Source organism: Lissotriton helveticus, chromosome 12 (genome assembly GCF_964261635.1).
Source record: "Lissotriton helveticus chromosome 12, aLisHel1.1, whole genome shotgun sequence".
Classification (NCBI taxonomy): domain Eukaryota; kingdom Metazoa; phylum Chordata; class Amphibia; order Caudata; family Salamandridae; genus Lissotriton; species Lissotriton helveticus.
Window position 1 is genome coordinate 444204401 of NC_136073.1, and position 21509 is coordinate 444225909.

At 45.5% G+C, this 21509-nt stretch overlaps 1 protein-coding gene and 1 pseudogene across 1 annotated transcript in view; both read left to right on the top strand.

The window, feature by feature from the left end:
* SLC6A2 (solute carrier family 6 member 2) overlaps positions 1–21509 on the top strand; it is a 1355875-nt gene that overhangs the window by 199917 nt on the left and 1134449 nt on the right. The gene's annotated exons all lie outside the window — the stretch shown is intronic.
* LOC144799245 (forkhead box protein F2-like) overlaps positions 5993–21509 on the top strand; it is a 104242-nt pseudogene continuing 88725 nt past the window's right edge.

Below are 21509 nucleotides of genomic sequence, written 5' to 3' on the forward strand. Positions count from 1 at the left end.
GCATACTGCACAAGACAGGTGGGGCCATGAAATACGATCCTGAGGTCTGCTGCCGCATCGTGGCCGTGTGTGCCATCCTTCACAACATTGCTACCAAGCGCAGGATCCCTGTTGACATATCTGGCAGTGAGTCGGAAGGGGACAACCAACCACCTGCTCATATGCGTCACGCACGTGGGGAGAATCCTGCTGAGGGACACAGGCGCCGTAACGCAATCTGCATGAACCATTTCTAATGCACCCACTCCCCACACCCCCTACTTGACTCATGCATGAGGACATTAATAATGACATGAGTCAGATTAAGGTAGTCAGAACATTTTTATTTGTTAAAGCACAATAAACTTGGCATTCTGCTAACTTGTACATAAAAGACATATTGCGCCATATGTCTGTCCTCCAGGAGGGCATGCTTGTAACAGCAGCATGGCCCCTCATGTCAATGTCAATGCTCAATGCCGCCTCTGGGCAGATGCTCCCAGCCTCCTTTCCACATCTTCCTCCTGAGTAGGCCGTGAGGCAGCAGAGGGCCTGCTGCTGCAGCGGGGTGCTACCACCGGAGGGATGGACTGGCTGCTATGGCTGGATGTAGCCTCACTTGTGTCATCGCCCCCCCCCCCCGGCCATAGTTGGCAGCCTGCATGGCCTGGACTGCAGTGGCCACATGCTCCAGTGCTGTCGCAACGTCCTGGCAGCACTGGACCATTTGGACCTGCATTGCCAAGGAGTGTCGCGAGAGCTGGGAGGTAGCGTTACCTATTATATAGTTCGACCGCGTGTACGCCGAGAGGCGGGTCAGTAGTTGGCGGTGTCTGCGTCGATTGAGTGCACGCTGCCTGTTAATGGCCTGTGTGTTGGCCTCCATAGCAGCTGTCATCCGCTCAGACATTACTGCAACATTTCGGGCGGTCTTGTCCAGTTGCAGGTGGATGGCCCTAAGATGACGCGCCTGTGTCTGATGCACATGGAGCATCCTGCGCTCGATGGATAGCCCACCTGCTTGCACATTTTGCCCCCTACCAGCACGGGAAATGTTTGTGCGCTGAACCCTCACCAGTCCGCTGGACTGGCTCCTCACAGCCGCAGGGCGGCGGGTTGGTTGGCGAACTGGAGCTGGTGTGTAGCATGTCCCACTGGGGACTGTGTGACGGGCAGTGCTACAGCAGCGCATGCTGGCACAGGGGTGACACTGGCCACAGGGGCAGGTGGTGTGATGAGCGCTGGTGCGTCTGCTTGCACAGACGGTCCGGGCTGTGGGGAGAGATTTATGTATCCCTCTGTGTCCTCCGTGATGTCCATGACCAGGCCATCGCTGTCTGTGCTTGGGACTTCTACGCCACCTGTGATGTAAAGTGGACGTTGATTAGTGACATGTTTCTTACACAGTTAGGCTTCCTACATGCATGCAGACTACCATTCCCTGAGTCGCTACAGGATTGACTCTCACTAAACATGTCTGGCTTAATGGGTCAAGATGGTAATTGTGGTCAGACTACATGTCCCACAATGCAATAGCACTTTAGTGGTGTGCTTTGGCTGCATGACTGGGGTTTGATATGGGGGCTCTGGAGTCATGGACATTGTTAGGGGACAGGGGGTCGCAGTCGCATGGCACTTACCTGGTGTGTCTTGTGTGGGTCGGGAGGAGTCAAGCTGTGTCACGCCCACGCATGCCTGTGGATTAATTGTGTCTTCCACTCGGTCCTCTAGTGGTGTATTCGGTGGGACAGTGGGCTCCCATCCACCTGTCGCCACACGCTCCCCCAGCCTCTCCGCTATCTTCTCCTTTGACCTCCCTTTGAGGTCATACCAGCGTTTTTTAAGTTCGTCCACGGAGCGCTGAGTCACCCCTACAGAGTTAACTTTTGCACTGATGCGCAACCATAGCCTCTTATCCGCCTCGGGCACCCTCCTCGAATCTTTGACAAACAGGCGATTGTAGTCCTTGCAGGCAAAAGGAAAATTAAATCAGGAACTCTAGCTCCTGCTCCGAAAATTTCATTTTCATTTTGCGCCCACTAGCAGATCCAGCTGCAGCTTCCTCAGTCATGCTTGCCACTGGGGTGTATCCTGCACAACTCCTGTAGGCACACTGGAGGGGACCTCTGAATGTGATGCTTCCTGTACAGGCTCTCACTGCTGAATGAGGGTGGAACCTGCCTACTTCCTGGTTGTGATGTCATCACTGTGCTCAAAAAGCGACTTCCTGTTTTTGCGATCTCGCACTTAGCGAGATCGCAATTTGCGATCTCGCTATTTGCGATCTCGCTATTTGCGAGATCGCAAAATCTACCCGGGTATCGGCCGATTATGCGAATATTTACCGATTTTCTGAAACTCGCAATCAGCGATTGCGGCCAAATGCGAATCGCTATTTTTTCGCGCAAATATTCATGAATGCCAATCTGTGATTCCTTAATTGCGATTCGCTTTTTTTCGCAATTTAGGATTCGCAGATTGGGACATTGATGAATCTAGCTATTAGTGCTTGAGAAAGGGCATAGCTTGCCTCGAGTTCCATGCTCATGGGGTGGTCTCTTACACAGACTGAATATATAGGCAGGTGTGCCAAGTCAAAGGTTCCCATTCAGTAATCCAAGCCTGCTGACCATTAAGCAGCTATAATGAATGTGAGGCGTTGGCACTGGATACCATGAGCCTTTTGTTGTCTGTTACGTTTTTGTGTAAGGGAATATGGCATAGCCCCTTGTTATAATACTAGGGTAATTTGACGAACCTCCTAGGATCTGCTTGAGAGCATAGAGTTGTCTTAGTCCTGAGTGAGGTGTTAAGACATCAGGAAAGAGTAGCACCTCAGTTCAAGGTACATAAAGACTACCAGGGCAGGGCATGATTGTGAAAATAAATAATTTCCTCAATGTATATGACTTGTGTATGTGGCCAGGATATCCAGGAGGCTGTTGAATATTGCCTGTGATCTTTTTGAATAAATCCTCTACTTCTGGCCAGTGATATGTTTCTTGTATCTCCTTCTCTGTTTCAGGAATAAGTAAATAAAAGACACCTTTCTGACACTTAACCAACTATTTCTGGGCCCTTAATCTGAACTACCAACTGTGTTCCAGCACTGACATAATAATACCTGGAGGCACAGAGTTGCTATGCTCACTAGAAAAAAGGACAAGTGTAGCGGAGCACGAACAAGAGGATACAGACGCATGCACATATCACTCTTCAAAGTACTAAGGCTTAGGCCATCAACTTGCTTGTCTTACATTAGTCATATCAGCATCACACAAAACACCGTGTAGGAAGGACCACAGGATTATAAATACTTTCAGTTACATTGGGAATACCAACTACATGTTATGTTATGTTAATATTTTTTATACAGCGCACAGCTGCCCCAGCAAAGGGGCGTCCTGGCGCTTGAACAAGTACAAAAACATAACACGCAGAAAGAGGGAGAGACGGCTAACCAAGTACAGCAAACAGAAAAGTTTTGATAGCACGCCTAAAAACGGACAGATTATCCAGGGCTCGAATGTGCACCGGGAGAGAGTTCCATAACCCAGCTGCAAGCACTCGGTAGGAGCGGCCACCCATCCTGCTGAGTTTAAAACGGGGGCAAACCGCGAGATGAAGAGCCTCCGATCTCAAGGACCTTAAAGGAACATAGGGGGTGAGCAAGTCAGCAAGTGTAGGCGGCAAGGAAACCGTCAAAATTTTAAAGGCCAGACAAAGCGCTTTAAACTTAATTCTTTGCCTAACCGGCAGCCAATGAAGAGCAGAAATAGTGCTGGAGACCGAGCAATGCCTAGGGAGACCAACAATGGTTCGCGCCGCAGCATTCTGTACCCTTTGTAGCCTAGATGCCTCAGCCTGGTTTACTCCCAGCATCAGTGCACTACCGTAGTCCAGCCGAGACAGAACTGAGGCTTGGACCACGAGCTGCCGGGTGGGGGGGTAAAAAAACTTGAGGATTGGCCTTAATCCTCGCAGGATTCCGTACATCATACTGCTAAACAGTGTAGGAAGCCTTTGGGATATAAATTAAGAGGAAATAAGCTCTGCATATTCTATAACATTTATTTTGTATAAGAAATATTGTAAAATATATAAAGCAAATTGTAGGAGGAACCATGTCAACACCACCTCGTCCTTTTTTATTTCTCAGCAGTCTGTTGTCCAAAAACATTGCTTCCAATATACATAGAGGGGCTCTGGTTCAGCCCCTTGCTTGTTGCTGGGTGGCTTTGTTGTCTATCACAGCTGTCTTAGCTTTCTGGCTTTCTTTCCTCTTCTAATATTTGTACTGCCCTATTTTGGTCTCTCAATGTTCCGGTTGGTTGATTTATGTTCTTCCCTCATAGCGTTACTTGATGGAAACTAACCTTTTTTCCTCTCTTAAGTACTCTATTGGAATGCATGTGTTTTCTTTCTCTTTTTCCCACCCAGTGCTCTTCCATTGGTCTCAGATCCATCCCACTTGCTGGCCCATCACAGCCCCATAATCAATTAACTTTTTTTGTGAAATGTTTTTGCAAGCTGAGCTATCAGTGGGTGTCCATTTTAAATTGGATCTTTTTGGCCATTTTATGATGGATGACTGTGAGTGTGCATGCACATACATGTATGGTGAGCACCCAGAAATTGTTTGTATTTGATGAAAAAATTCATTCAAAGATGGCCAGCTTTGAATAGATGTGTTTAAAGATTACAACTGCATCCACAGACGGCCACCATGGAGCATGTTCATCCACTTTGGCCATCTGTGAATGGGTTTGTTCAGCTATTACAAATATATGTAAATATGGCGGCCGGGGAGCACATGCACCCATGGCAGCTATCTAACTAAAAGCAGGCAACGGCAAAACCAATGCTTCGTTGCTGAGACCGAATTGTTTTGCAAATGCTTGATCAATATTATAATACATCAAGTGCAAGGTTTGTTCAATTTCCAAGACCATAACAAGCGTTATAAACAGGTACATGGAGATAATGTATGCCCTCCTACTTATTGGACATTAAGGATAACTAGCAAGAAGCCCCCTCCACTCAGGAGTAAAGGAGACTGTGATATTACCTGAGCATTAGCTACTAATACATACGCTTTAACTTTAGTGCAAGTGTAACACAGAGGCATAGACCAGGTGGGAACAGGAGGCATGGGTGTCTTGTGTGGGGGTTAAAATTAGGATTTGATGATGCAGTCTTAATTTCCACATTAAGTCAGGCTTTAGCACGTTCACTGTACATATTGTCTTTGTAAGCCCTTTCATTCGGGTAGGGCCCATAATACCAGGGTGGAAAATTAAAGGCTCTTGTCACCTTCAACACGGTGCATATTGGCTTAAATAATGTGCAAAGCGTGTTCATTTAGTCTCCATGGTAAATAAAAGAAAAATTCTTGCAGGCACTGAAAACAGAAAGATGAGGAGTGTAATTGCATAAAGAATGCTGACAAATCGGAAGATGAGTGTATTCAAGCGAGAGCAAAAGAAACAGAACTACTTTTTCAATGCACATTAATATGCATTTCAAAGAAGCTATTTACAACGCAGCTTATTAAAATCCGTAACAGCAGAGAGCGCAGTTTGAATTAATTCCAGGGTTTTAATTGAATGGATTTTGCCATACCATTATTTATGTTCATGCGAAGTGACTTTATCCAGCTCCTTAAAATTAAATTGTATTGTGCAATGAGACATGTGTATAGTAATAGTTTTTGCTAATGCCTATTCTGTGTGGCCATTCATAAAACAAATGCAAAGTGGTTACTAAGTGATCCAAAGCAGTTTCATGATTTATTTCATGATGATTGCTAGAAGGTTTTAGTGTTTCTTTGTGAAATTCAGTGGACAAAGAGGCCCTGTTCTGTGGTCCCCAGTCTCAAAGCCATATGCCCGTCTAAATTGATCGCTTGGCGGAAAGACTTGAGTTACTAGTGTAAATTCACATTAGGTAAATCAGAATTTATAGTCACAAATTGATTTATTCACATTAAAAACCACAGCTTATCACCACTAATATGTCAACATACAGTGCACGGCTAAACAGAACAATAAGTGGTATTTCTGAAGCAGCGGGCAAAGCCATTGAGGCAGACATTGGTAAGTGACACTGGAAGGAGTGTACCACGAGCAGTTGGAAGTGAGAGACTTCCAGGAGCCCTGTGTTGTGCAACACCATGTAATACTGTTAGCTTATTAAGAAAAACAGCAAAGAAGTCTTCGCCCAGAATGCAGCAAGGTGGCAAAAATGGACAATAAAAAAATATGCATTCAACCCCAAAAAAGTGAAGTTTATCAGGTTCACAGGACCAGATTGAAAACCAGGGGAACATATGTCTAATATTGTATAAAGCAAAGTGAAAATGTCATGGCAGAAGGGAAACCCAGAAGCCAAGTTAAAATAATTCCGATCAGCACAGAGGGAAGAAGACTAAGCAGGATCAATCCACCAGTGGAAATCAGCATTATCAAGCAATGAGGAACTAGGCATCACCGCTTTCCTTTTCAAGAGCTACTTGCTTCCTGAAGTGCTCACTGGTAGTTTTGGTGTTCTCTGAGTGAAAGTCTAGGAAAGATAGTTGATGACACAGAACGTTAATGCCAGTGTGGCCACAGATTGACAAAAATGTTACCTCCATGCTACCGACAGGTACTCAGGACAAGAGATACACAGCCCCAGGAAATGTCAAATGTTGTGTGGGAGAGAGCTGTGTTTACTGAGGGTAGAAATGGCCCCCTATCTGAAATAACATGAGCATGTTTGGTTTGTTGGATAGATCAACGATCAATTCCTTACAAAATACAGCTGTGGTAATGTTGCACACATTCAGTACCTCCCCAACCTTCTGCATGGAAGTTCAAATAACATTCATTACAGAGTGATATACTCTTTCCAGCTGACATAAGAGTAACTTATTGGCAGATTTCACAAAGCACGGTACAAAGGTTTGGGAGCTCATATCAATGCGATACAGGTAATAGAACTTCATCCCAGCCAACGTATGTGCTTTAGACTCGTGGATGTCATTGTCTCTCTTACACCTTTTGCACACAGCCAGGCATGGGACTCAGAGCGACACATATTATGGCTTTAACAAGTATTTCATTGAGGTCTCTTGATATACTGTTGTTCCTGGACACCTGAAACTATCGTTCTGCCACACTGGGTTTCGCAGGCAGACAGTAGCCCACAGCACTGAAAGTAATCAGCTGTCTCTGCGAGTACTTAAATAAACCTTACATGTATAGATTGATGAGGAAAAGCCAATCTATACTCTAGAGAAATAGTTTCATTAAGCAAGAAATGCCATAACCCACTCTTCGAATCATGCCACGGTAAGTGCCTCATTAGGCATGCTACTCCTCTCCCTGTGACAGCATCAACAGGGCTGGAACTTGGGAAATATTGTAAACTCTAAATTTTAAAAAACAGGATTGGATTTTTAATAGTTAGAAGTTAAAACTGTTTTAGGGATACCCCTACAATTCTGGTGCTTTATTTGCGAGCTCTCCAAAAAGGACTAACGATTATCAATGGATTGTCTCTGGTCATTATCACCCTACCATCCCTCCAATTTCTGTCAGCATAATTCGGCCAACATTGATATGCGTCTCAGTGTCAGTGACCTTCATCAGGACTGTAAGATCCCTCTACCTATCTACTATCTGTTTTTTTAATTAAAATTTTATTGAGCAGAGCATAGGAAATACAAATTCATGATTAAGTTTCAGAATAAAGAAAAACGGGTGGAGAGAATGGCCAGAATAAACTCCATGAATACATTGAAACAGAAATACCCTATTCTTTACCTCATTATGCAGTATAGTTAAAATATTGCAAAGACGAAATCAATCATTTAAACAACGTTCTCTGCAAAGAAACCCCAGATCGCAGAATTTTTTTTAGTGCCCCCCCAAACGTTTAGCATAAGCGTATTCAAATTTTTTAGTACGGCGCATTTTATTTAACCATTTCTCATAAAGCGAAGCCTCCGGCAATTTCCAATTTTGTAAAATTAAAGAGCGAGCGACTAACATAGAAATAGCTAAAAAATACCCCTCAAATCGAGACACCATGAACCCCCCCGGTTTGTTATCCCAAGCGTAGGCCGCCCTACCTATCTACTCTCCTAGTGAGTCAGATGTGTATTCGGTCAAAAAGCAGAGTGTTGGTCAATACCTGACTGTGGTTATGTGCAATCTATGAATGCGTTTTTCTCTGTGAAAACAAGAATAATGTTCATCAGAAACATACTTCTTACTAAAATGTAGATAAAACAGACCACTCAAAAGATGTGGCCTGCTTTTCATTGTCCAGATATTATACTTTTTTCAATTTAAAATAGGTGAATCGTGAAACAATGCAAATCGGGATAAACAGCACACAATAGGTGCAGCACTCCGTGGGAAAACACACAGAGCATGTAGTGAATATCAAGGGTAACCTTGACCCTACTCATTCGCAGTGGTGGCTGGCGATTATTGAAAGTGATGAGCCATAATCCTCACCCTGAATTCCACTGAGTGACTAAGGCCTGCAAGACCAAATTTTACAAGAAGGGTTCCAGGAATGGAAGTCTCCTCTGAAAAAACATGTGAAAAACGTGGAGTAGAAGAACAATTTCCCCAAAAATGTGCTGATAAGCCAAGGGCAGCCATTAAACATTCAAATACTTTCACGCTGTGATAAGCCAATAGGGTCTGCTGACCCCATCTTTTCAGGTTTCAAACCTCTGAAACCTTTCGTTAGCGTCACTACGTCTCTTTGTCCCTTCCCTGGAGAGTGGCCAAAGTACTTTTGTCCTTCCAATCTTGTGTTGTGGAAGCTGCTATGTCTTTGCACGTTGTCCAAGTCGCATGTTATTTTTTATATACAGTCGGTATCAAAATATTGACATCGCACTCTATGCATTTGCTATTTTTTTAATCATTTTCTTTTTATGCGTCCCCTTCATATCCGCTTCCTTTATTTCTGTTATTTTTAAGCCCGCACGAGAACTCCAAATTTTCTCTGATACTGTATGTCTTTGTGAGACGTGTTAGCCACGTGCTTTTCGTTTACATGCAATCGATGACGAATGATTATTATAAATGACAAGTGGGAAATGAGAGGTAATTCTTGCCCGGTTTTTGCCAGTAAAGGATTTGGGCCGATTTGAACAGACGTGCGAAGCTAGTTTATAGAGTTGTGGTTTACAGAGTCCTCAGACTTGGGGTGTGTGCTACATGTGTACTGCCATAGTCGAGGTTGCTCAGTAAGTGAGGGTACATGCTGTGGAGGGCTGTGTGCAAACAATAGGCCACAGATCCGAATACCAGCGAAATTTTCATCCATTTACTTCCGGGGCCGGACAATAAAAGCTACATACAACCGCGTGCTGCGGTTGGATTTGCTATCATGATAACATTAATGACAGCCGCGGGCCTTGGAGGGAGTTACGGTGCGGCAGGGAGGCGGGGAGGGGGAGGGGCGGGGTGGAGGGTGCTAAAAACAGGCATACGGATCATTGCAGGTAAGTACACACTTTAATTAATAAAACGAAATTCGTAGCGCGCACAGCATTGCTTTTTGCCATGCAGTGCGCACTACGAATTTCGTTTCATTAATTAAATTGTGTACTTACCTGCAATGATCCATATGCCTGTTTTTAGCACCCTCCACCCCGCCCCTCCCCCTCCCCGCCTCCCTGCCCCACCGTAACTCCCTCCACGGCCCGCGGCTGATTAATGACTGTTCAAAAGTTGACGAAGCAACCAAGCATAGCTATTTTTTGTAAGTATGGCACAAACTCAGCGCAAGGACATTGGTCTGGAGCGCCTTGCATGAGCACCAATTAACTTACACATGGTTCTATTCTTTCTTTTTTAGGCATTCGAAGATTACATGATTTGCCCTGCATCACAGGCTGTTCAACCCACCCCCAGTTACAAAATGACGTAACGCCACATGACATCATCATACTGAAAATGTAAGACTTTGACTCACCTACCTTTAAGGAGAAAGTATGTACACTGTGGTGATCCTGGAGCTGTTTGGACAAAGCTCTGTTCATGATGGGAACAAACATGCGCTGATGTTTTCGAGCGCTGTGTAGTGTTGTGTTGGACACGATCTAGTGTCTCACCAGACACTTAGTTGGTTAGCCACTCCCTTATGGGAGTGGACACACATGCACCCCATACCCATCCATCACAGGCGTCAAGAGTGACGTGACCCTGCTAATAAAAGAGACCGTGTGCACATGCTTGAGCTCAGTTACCTGGACCCTACTAATCTGTCAGAGAGTCTCACTAATCAGCATGTGGACAACACCACACGCGGAGCCGCAGCTTTTGCTTTCCACCTGTCCATCCAATCTCGATGCTGATCTTTAAAATAAAGAGCAAAACATTTTTTCAACAGTGTATGGAACGGCCTCGGGACTGGCTGGACATGGCACCTCAGCGCTCCATCTGAGAATGGAAGCTGCCGTCACTGTCCACCTGGCTCTCTAATACAGTGCCAGTTAGAGTCTTCAAAGTGCGCATGTGTTTTTGGCCATGCCACATTACTGCTCAGCCTGACATGCGCACATTCTAAGAGCAGCCCCTGTCACTCACTGAACAGTGCGTAAAGGAGGGCTTCATTTCCTGCACTACATGACGACAAAGTTGCAGCTCTGACTTGGGCTAAAGTAAATATTTTGGTCATTTATTGCTGATACTTTACAGTGTCTTTCACAGGTCTCAGGTGGCAGGCTTGCCCTGTGGTTACACACTGTGTGCTTAATTGAAAATGGGTGTTACTTATATCTTGCTATCATCTTTTCATAGTTTTTATGACATGTAAAAGCCGACCATGACCACTATATGCAGGTCTTTTTGGTTTCTTTTTCGTGAGCATTTGACCTATAAGGTACAATTTCATTTATAATTATTAACTATGTGAATTAGCCTGTGATTATCAGCTGGGTGTACTCCAGTAAACACCATGTCAGTCCTTTCCTGTTGTGCTATTTCTGGGAGGATAGTAATCAATATCAAAACCCAATGACTTCGTCAAGGGCCCAACGACACTAAGTTTACCGTTCCGGACAGTCTGCCGATTCTGCCATTTGCCCAAACAGCAAATATGAGCAGATTGAGGGGGCACACAGGGACGACGAATGTCATGACACCAGCGCGTCCTTCCCTGAGTGTACTACACTATCAGCTTCTGTGTCCTTGAAATCAAGTCACGAAACACGCAGTTGTACATTGTGATAGCTGCCATGTGATCTTTTTCAATCCTTTTGTTACTTTTTATTTTTTTCTACAAAGTGACATATTGGTAGCAAAAAATCATGAAGATTGTTGTCATAGAGTGCACTAGAGTACTACTTTACATTGTATCACCTGTTATGAGGGCCTTCCCAAGAGTTCTGGTTTTTATTCTCTTATTCTAAAAGAATTTGCTTGTTAGTGCTTTTTAGTGCTCAGATTGTTACGGTAATTATGCGGGGCCAGAACCTATTGTATCTAGCCATGGCGGCAACAACTTTGCAAATTGAAAAATACTTTTCAAAGGTGTACAAATGCACCCTATTGTCAGGTGTTTGTTAAAGTGCCAAATCCCTGATTGGAGGCTGTTCAGTTGACGGCTCGGGATGTCATCATTTAACCCGCTCATATGGCTTTCCTTACTGTATATACAATGTTGTTCACACTTAAAATTAAACTGTGAGGTGTCTTTCAAGTTTGTTGGTATGTTTGGTTCGACCACTGCCACCCATGATAAATCATTGGTTGTATGGTTGTGTTCCAAGACTGAGTAGCTAGTTTCAGTAGTTAGTTTCATTAGTGTTTTTTTAAAATATGTCATTACTTCTGTGTCCCATTATCCTTACTTTAATCTTCCTAATGATCGTAACTACATATAGGAGGTTTGAAGGACATGTGATTAAGTGTATTCCATTTTCTGAATAGCTTGTTGTGTGTTTTGTAAGAATCCAAGGATATCTAAGACCAGAAGCGTTGCTAGAGCCCGTGGTGCCCAGGGCCATCCCACAGACTGCCGCCCATGGCATCCGCAGCCCCATGACCGTGCGAGGCCAAGTCTCGACTCGAATTTCGAATCTCACCCCACTGTCAAACCTCAGGCACACATATTTCTCACATGTATCACCGGAATGCCAGCTCCACACTGGTCCACTAACCAGTGCAAGCAAGTGCCAACCATCTGAACTCGCAGCCGCAGAGGTATCCCGGGGCCACTCGCCCAACCATACCAGTATGATTCTTCCTAATACCTCCGAACATATCCGTCAGCCTGGCTGACTGTGATCGACATGCACGTCCCACATGCTCTCCTGAGGCCCGCCCAGCAACCATGCTCAAGTCTCCATTACCACACTCTTTCTCAGATGCATTTAATTTGATTTACAGCGCGACTCATACCAGTGTATGGTGTCAGAGCACTTTACATCACACACACTACACAGAGACAATCATTTATACATGTGTAAATCACTGTATAGGAAATGTTACATAAGACAAAGGACTACAAGGTGTAGAAGCGACAAGAAAATCATACTAGTAGGCAGTATAGTTTAATAGCTCACTGTTCTATGTTAGGATTTTAACTTATAACAAGTAACAAAAGGATCTCTCTGACAAAAGCAGTAACCTACTAACCTAGTTTACATTATGTGCACTTTGTGATCTGCATGGTACACGTTCTTTGCAGCAGGCACATTAACCCTCTGTGCTACTTTCCCGGGAGTCAACCCTTCCACTAGACAAAACTCCGATCTCTCTCTAGGAAGAACATTAATCACCAAAGTTATCATGACATTTTTATTGTTGCTGAAAATTGCTGGAGGCCAGGAAGGAGGCAGCAAGTTTTTTTTATACCATAGTATACTTGCAAACACTCCGCACCCACCCAAAATAGGTACCCAGTGCAGTCACATCGTTCTCACCGCCCTAACCGGCTCAAGGTTCATGTGACTTCGGTGACAGAGTCACAGTGACGGGATTACTGTTGCTCTAGGGTGTGCTGCTTCGTAGACCTGCCCGCAAGACTGGAGATGAACTATAGTATGGATTGTGGTGGACAGGCCTTCACAGTTAACCCACAATTAACACCACTAGGGTACACCTGCTTGTGCTAATACATCAGGCCTTCTAAGGTCTAGTGGGGCCTTCTAAGGTCTAGCATGGGAATATGCTCCCTCAGTAGAGTGGTCTGGTGGACTGGTCATGAAGGCTGAACCCAGTTCTCCAGTTCAAAATTTGACAGCTCTGGCCATAGTGCCACATCCTCTCCCCCACTGAATACCATACTGCCCCACTGAGGGAAACTCACACTGCCTTCAGCTACAACCTAATTGTGCCTGCTATAAACACTTGGATGTGGCTCAATTCAAATGATGCACTTGATAAGAGTAATATGCTGCCTAAAAAAAAAATTTCAAGCAAACACTCATAGGGAATGCAAGATCAAATAAAGCATTTGAAATGTAAGCAGAAACAACATGTTTACCTTAATGATCTCTCACTCACTATTCAGAAATCAGCGAGTGGTTTTACCTGAAAAGTTAAGGACATGACTTCAGGGCCCTGAAGGTAACCGTTTCAATGTCCATTGCTAATATTCTTACAAAACGTAAGCAGTTTTCCAATCTACCCATCAACCAGGTATTGCAATACATCCAGGAATGGTGCACTTCCCCACCTGGGGACAACAATGCTGTTTAAGTTTGTAAAGTGAGGCTGATGTGTTTGGATGAGAATAAAACCAATCAGGCCACTTTGCATCCACTCTGTCTTGCTTTATTTAGTTATGTATTTATCTTTCATATTTAAAACCGTTTATTTCTCTCCATCCTGAGGCTGCACTTTGGAATAGAAAAATGACAGAAAAAGGGCATTTCCCGCAAGATGGTTTTTCTTTTTTGGATCCATTTCACAGGGAAGCAACTAAATGAAAGAAGAAAAGAGTTTGTGAACCGTTTCTTCAAGTCACGGTTTTCAGTGAGTGAGGAGCAAGACAGAAAGAGAGGGAATCAGAGGCGTAGCTAGACTGACTGACAGTAGTGTCAGTGAATGTCCCGGTCCCCAAATAAACTAAAAAGGCCGCCGCCCCAAAAATAGTGCCGCCTGGGGCGGACCGCCCCCACTGCCCCCCTAGCTACGCCACTGTTTAAGACTCAAATCAAGACATTGTGTGCTTTTTATAAGATGGAATACATTGCATGAAGCACAGGCAAAGTGCCCAATTACTGGTGGTAGGTTCCAGATTCTGCGTCCTAATGGGACACTGTTATCTACTGGTCTAGTATGCACCAGCATGTCTCTAATACTGTGCTCTCTGTGGTAAACATGATAAGATTTGTCTACACCTGTTTGGCATATTTAATTTACCTGTCAGTCCCTTGTAAGCAACACCATCCACTCCGGCTCCCCTTCAGACCCCTGCCCACACCACATCTTCAACAAGGCCAGCGCAGCCATCGCACTCCATCTCCGCAAAGCCATCAACATCTCCATGGAGACGCGACCTTCCCAGAGAGCTGGAAGCACGCAGAGATCAACGCCTTGCTCAAGAAACCCAAGGCAGACAAGAGGGACCTCAAGAACTTCCGGCCCATCTCCCTGCTCCCGTTCCCGGTGAAGGCCATCAAGACTGAAACAGCCCTCATTGCCGCCACCGATGACATCAGGGCCCTGCTGGAGAATGGCGAGACCACGGCCCTCATCCACCTGGATCTATTAGCCGCCTGTGACATGGTCTGCTACCGCACCCTATGCACACGCCTCCACAATGCCTCCACAACGCAGGCATCCGAGACAAAGCACTGGACTGAACCACCTCCTTCCTCTCCGGCAAAACCCAAAGCGTCCACCTCCCCCTTTTCGATCCGAAGCCTCTAAGATCTTCTGCGGCGTACCCCAAGGATCATCCCTCAGCGCGACATTGTTCAACATCTACATGGCCCCGCTTGCCCACGTCGCCAGACTACACGACCTCAACATCATCTCCATGCTGACCACACACAGCTTATCCTCTTCCCCACCAAGGACCCACTCATCCCCAAAACCAACTTCTTCCAAGGAATGAAAGCCATCGCTGAATGGATGAAGAACAGCCATCTGAAGCTGAACTCGGACAAGGCAGACATCCTCATCCTCGGCTCGACCCCCTCAGCCTGGAATGACTCCTGGTGGCCGACCGCCCTGGGAGCAGCACCAACACCCACGACCACGCTCGCAACCTGGGGTTCATCCTCAACTCAACACTCTCTATGACCAAGGAAGTCAACTCCATCTCATCCTCCTGCTTCAACACCCTCCGCATGCGCCGCAATCCCTACGGGGGGATCCCCACCGACACAAGAAGAATGGTCACCCAGGCCCTCGTCAGCAGCAGGCTGGACTACGGAAACACCCTCTATGCAGGAGCCCGGCCAAACTGCTGAAACAACTGATACACATACAGAATGCCTCTGCCAGCATGATCCTCGACATACCTCGACACAGCCACATCACACCCCACCTGAGAGACCTGCACTGGCTGCCCATGAACAAAAGAATCACTTTCAAGCTCCTCACCCACACACACAAGGCACTCCACAACACCGGCACAGCATACCTCAACAGACGACTCACCTTCTACACACCGAACCGCCAGCTCTGCTCTGCCAACCGTGCCCTAGCTACCGTCTGTCGCATCCGAGCGACCTACGGCAGCAGATCGTTCTCCTACCTCGCCGCAAAGACTTAGAACACCCTCCCCATTCTTCTACAGCAGACCCAAGACCTACTACCCTTCAGGAGGCTACTCGAGACCTGGCTATTTGAGCAGTAGCAGCACCCACCATCCCCAGCGCCTTGAGACCATTACGGGTGAGTAATGCGCTCTGCAAATTTCCTGATTGATTGATTGCTTGATTGTATCTCAGATACCCAGGGAAATGTAAATTAAATGCTACTGGTGGGCTTGCTGCGCTATTTGTGCCACCCACCAAAGTAGCCTTTCAAACCAGTCTCAGGCCTCTGCCATTGAAGGGCCTGTGAGCGCAGTTTACTGCCGCTGTGACGTGACACCTAAAGTGTGTGACACGTCTGTGACCCCCCTTTTTACTGCATGTCAGTCACCCCTAAGGTAGGCCCTAGCTGGCCCTATGGTCAGGGTGCATTGTAGGTAAAAGGTAGGACTTGTACCTTAAGTGTGTGACATGTCCTGGTAGTGACAAACAGCCATTTTCATGTCTCACTGCTGTGAGGCTTCCCTCTCATAGGAATGCACTGGTGATTCTCTGATAAGTGTTTCAGTGGTAATTACTGATATGAGAGGAGCAGCTTGGTACATTTTGGTATGTTTGGAATAGTGATAATAAATGTTGCGTAATGGTGTGCGCAGATTTATGATCACTATTTTAGAAATGCCCCTTTTAGAAGTTGGCGTTTCTGTGTGCTATGTGTCTTTGCCTGCCTACTGTGTATTGCATGTCCGGCTCTAGAGTGACAGGGGCTGGTGAGGTGTGTGGCTCCAGAGGGGCAGAGTGAGTCAGCTCTAGGCTGAATAGACAGATCTGCATTTGGAGTAGTGGGAGGAGTAGCCCCTGACCCTGAATAGGTCTGTGTGTGCTTTGTTCAATGCTGGCTCTGCCCCCTGTGGTGTTTCTGAGGACGAAGCCCACCCTGACAAAGGAGGGTGTGAGCACTGTAAACAAAGTGCTTCAGTACCCCCCAGAACCAGTTGGGACTGGTTCCCCAAGCCCTGTGCCATGGCAGAACAAAGACGAATATAGTATGTATATTGGGGCTGTGACCCCATGTAAGATGTGCTGCTTTGGGTGCTGCTGTACCTGCTGGGCCCCAGGAGGAACTGCCACTCTGATGAAGGGCCCTGTGAGCTGGCCTGCCTGGGTCCAGCATTGCCCAGCCTTGCCTCTGGATTTGGACTCTGCTCCTCGTGAGCGCTACCTTTTGGGCTCCAAGGACGAGTGAGGAGTGTTGCTATGCTGTATTCCAGTGCCCCTAAGGAAAGGGGCTCCCACTTACTCATAGTGCCTCATGGGCGCTTCTGGTGCCGTTCCCTGAGGGAGAAAGCAGCAGTGGCACCGGAGACTTCGCTCCTTGAAGCCAGGGCGTCCCAGAAGTCAGGTGGACTGCTTGGATGTTTGCGGGACCTTGCCGAGAAACGAGAAGGAGACTTCGCTCCAGATGCATGGGTGGGCCTGGCTGGAAGGAGCGCAGCCGGAAAGGAAGTCAGGCATCACCAGCCTAGTTGATGGCGGGGCTCCTGCGTGACCGAAGAGAGCCCTGCCTGTGGTGACGGCGATCGGGGCGGCCCGTAGGAGGACCTGAGCCTCGCGGGCTCCCTGCCGAAGTCAACTGTGTCCCAGAGGGTGTCGTAGAAGGTCCCGGTGAGTGGGGACTGTGCCGGGCACTGCAGGTGCCTATCGGAGGCTGCTAGAAGGAGCTGTGAGCACCGACCCGCCGTGAGGTGGCCAGACTGCAGCCAAAGGAGACGAGCCCCAGTGGGGGCTGATAGAGTGCACCAGCAGGAGCCCAGTCAATGGGGCTCCCTAGGCACGGTTGGTGCCAGTGCTCTGTCTTCCCCGCTGCACCGTAAGAGCGCAGGCAGCTGCAACAAGGGGGCATTGTTTTAAAAGTCCTGGAGTGGGGCTTCAGAGGCACAGTAGTGCCAAGGCTAATTTTCACAGCTGCACAGCAAGAGCGCAGACAGCAGCCACAATGGGGGCATTCCTACTTGGATGGCGAGGAAGAGGTGAGATGCACCCGCCCCCCTGTGTATCACGCCCATATTTCTGCTGCATTGGCAGCCGGAGGGCCCGGTAGATGGCCCAATGATTATTGTGCCCTGACTCTTGGAAAGAGGGCTTTTGGGACAGCCCAGACAGGCCACAACGAAGGCCAGTTGGCCTGGGGTAATTCTTATGGTGTTGGTAGGGCGCAAGGCCCTAAAAGGATGCATAATATCTTTATGCCTGAGGTGATGTATGCTCCTAGGGAGTGTTACTACAGTGCAGTTCTAAATGTGAGTTATGCCTAATGTGTTTATGCATAATATGTTTCCACTCAGTGCAGTATTTTACCAGTAGTGGCTGGTTGGTTTATATTTGCTACTTGTGCTTTCTCATGGTTCTGACAGTGGCCCGATTGGTCCTGTTATGTATATAATCCCCTGTAGTTGGCACAGTGTATATGTGTGATTATGATCTAAGGTGTTTATGAGTAATACAAAGGATATTTTTACATAACCTTGTGTGGAGTTTCTTTTGTGGTGTGCCTAGTGTGTCACTGCTGTGTGTGTGTGTTGCGCAAACACTTTACACATTGCCTCTGGAATAAGCCTGACTGCTCGTGCCAAGCTACCAAGGGGGTGAGCAGGGGTTATCTTCAGCCTGTAACTCCCTTGCCCTGACTAGAGTGAGAGTTTCTGCCTGGCATAGGTGCATGCCCCAGCCAACCAGTAATCCCATTTCTAACAGAAGTGTTTGCATACCTAATCAAAACTTTGAAAAGGGTCACAGAATGTCAATAAATAATATGTTTTTTTCAGGGACATACATCATAAAACACACAAATAAGCATACAGTATTAAAACAAATATATTACACATTATATTATACAAGCTTAATTTTTACAAACTTTTTACAGTAAGAACACCTGCCATTTCCTTAAAAGCCACACCGTGTATAAAAACTTACTTAGACCCCAAATAATGGCCATGCTTGTGTCAGTCTTAAAATCTCTTAATGCATTAAGATATGGGCTGACTCCCAGGTTGAGGCTGAGTCAGAGTGGTCCTGTTCACTTTCTTCTTGCATGTTTGTTGGTCAGACAGATTGTGTCGATATTTTCAACTGCATTACACTACAATCCTCATTTGAGCGACTAAATCCCCAATGGTAGGTACAGAATGTCAGTACATGAAGCTTTAAAAGAGTCCTAGGGAAGTGAATGTAGAAAGCAATCCTCAAATGAGTGAAATTTCAGATCCTAATAGAAGTGCATGCACTTCCATTCATTAGTCAACTTTGATAGGTAGTGTTGACACCTTTGTTGTTAGGACACTGGGGACTCTAACACTGAGGCAGCATGATTAGGAATAAAAAAGAACAATAATTTACCCTGTCTATAAAAGGGCAAGAGAGACCACATTTATAAGCATAAAATTACCTAGAGGCAGCCAGAAACTTTATTATGTTTGCCAAACAGTAGATTTAAAGCAACATGGGGGTATTATACCCTATAATCAGGCCAGCATGTTTCAGGCCCCTTAAAAGAGGACTATACATTTCATCAGGACCAATACTTCTGCCTTAGCTCATGTGAGTTGCACCCTCTGTTGAAAATTGAGTCCATATGATTATACGCCTACAGGGCACCACATGGCACGACCAAACTTGAAGCAATTTAACACTGGTTGATTGTTGCACTTCTTCAGGGCAAGAATTGATTTTCCCCAGTTGCGGCTGGTCTCGTGGCAGAGTGGCGAGGCAGGACAAGGCAGGGGTATTGGGTGGAGGGACTGACGGATGACAAAATAAAAAAAGAAAATAACTTACCGGCTCCTTGCTGATCGCCGCTCTTGTCCTCCCTGTTGTGTAGTGCTGAGGCTCCCAGACTTCCTACAGCCAATCCCAGCACTTCTCTCATGCAATTCTTACATTTATCAGCGTACTTTAACACTTGCATCTGATAAAAACATAATTCACTTTTACAAAACAAATCCTTAAGTTTGAATTAAAGTTTAGTATTGTACAATGCAATTTTCCAATACAACGTTTCCATGTGTTACATTTCCCGTCTCAGTCGGTGCATAGCTTTCAACTGGCCCATAGATGTCACAAAGCCCGAAGCTCAATGCATTTCGGGACTCACAGGTCCCTTCCTCAGGGGCAGTATTTTGGAAACAAAGGAACTGTCAATGTATATATTACACCTAAAGCCTTATGTTCAACACGGTTAAAATATGCGGAGAGTCCCATGTCCAACAGAACAGGAAAAGAACAAGAAAATAAAAATACTAAACTCTATTTCAAAATTAAGGATTTGTTTTGTGAAAGTGAATTATGTTGTTATCAGATGCAAGCGTAAAAGTACGCTGATAAATGTAAGAATTGCCTTACACTTCATGATTTATTGTTTAATAATACGGTTTTAAAAAACAGAATATTGATTGAGAATGTTTCTATATTGAAAATAATAAGTTTATCATTAGAGAGCGTCTTCTCAGCAGGAACAGTGCTCACTACAATCAGGGTCCACCCTGTAAGGTCTTCAGTTTTATTAGAGTGTGTCGTCAACACACAATAGTAGTGGAGCACCCTTGGCTTAAAATTATTTTCGTAGAGTAACTTTGATATCTGGAGTGTGCCTCTATTCACACAGATAGGTTACCCCTTCCAGAAGGGAACATAAATAACCCCAGACTTGTTTCCGTCTATTTAGGCCTCTTCAGTAGGGTGCCGCTCGAATCCAATGGAACAGTGACCACTCGACCCACGTCTGTGCAACACTGCCACATTAAGGGCATGAACTGCAACAAATAACAAGATGAATGATGGAATGCTTGAAGTAATTGCAGCCACTGGCAATTGCTGGGGTTTGTTACTTTGTAGCCGGCGTGTGTTTTGCTGAAATATGAAATGCACATGCACTCTGGGGCCTTATATTGAAGAGCTGTACTGGCTCAGGGCAGAGCTGTGCACCATTTTTTGCATTTGAGGTGGTTAAAGTTAATGCGTATAACTTAGAAATTCCCTGGGTTAATACAGGAACATTACACAGCACAACCAGCAGAACAAGAGAGTGGCAAACCCTGCTCACTGTTTCCAACTTGTGCTTTCTGTATTTCATGTATTAATACAGAGAAATATCAAGTTAAGTGTAGTAACCTTAGACACATCAAATGCACAAATACAGGTGCATGGCTCTGTGCTGAACTAGCACACCTGTTCATGATATGGCCCAGGTCAATACATCTTCTGAGACCAGGGGCTGTATAATTAGCATTGCAAAGCTGAATCCCTGTGCTTCTGCACTTGCACTGTCTAAAGTGCATTTGTTTAATCCAATATTTCTCTTAGTGAGTACATGATTTTGAGACAACACAGTTTAGAAGATAAAGAAGCAAAATCTGCTCACTGTTTTCAGGCTGTGGCATTTTAAAATAATGCTCTTACTTAAAGGTTTGGTACTTTTTCCTTTGATATTTTAGTTTGTCTTACCTTTGCTTTGTTGTATTGGAGTTAGAATATCTAACAATATTGGTTGTAAAAAAAAAAATATATATATATATATATATATATATATGTGTACATTACCTACTGGTGGTCGCAGTAGGTAGTTATATTTAGGACCTGGTTTCCAATAGGAAAAGTGTTTTTTGTTTTACCAATAACTTTGGTGCCTTTGACGAATTTTCATAAAATGTTCAAAACTAGTATGACTGTCGGTTCAGCTCATGTTTTGAAAGTTTTCGGTGGTCATCAAGTAGGGGCTGAGAAAAAGTGGGGGGTCCAAAACGTGTTTTCCCCA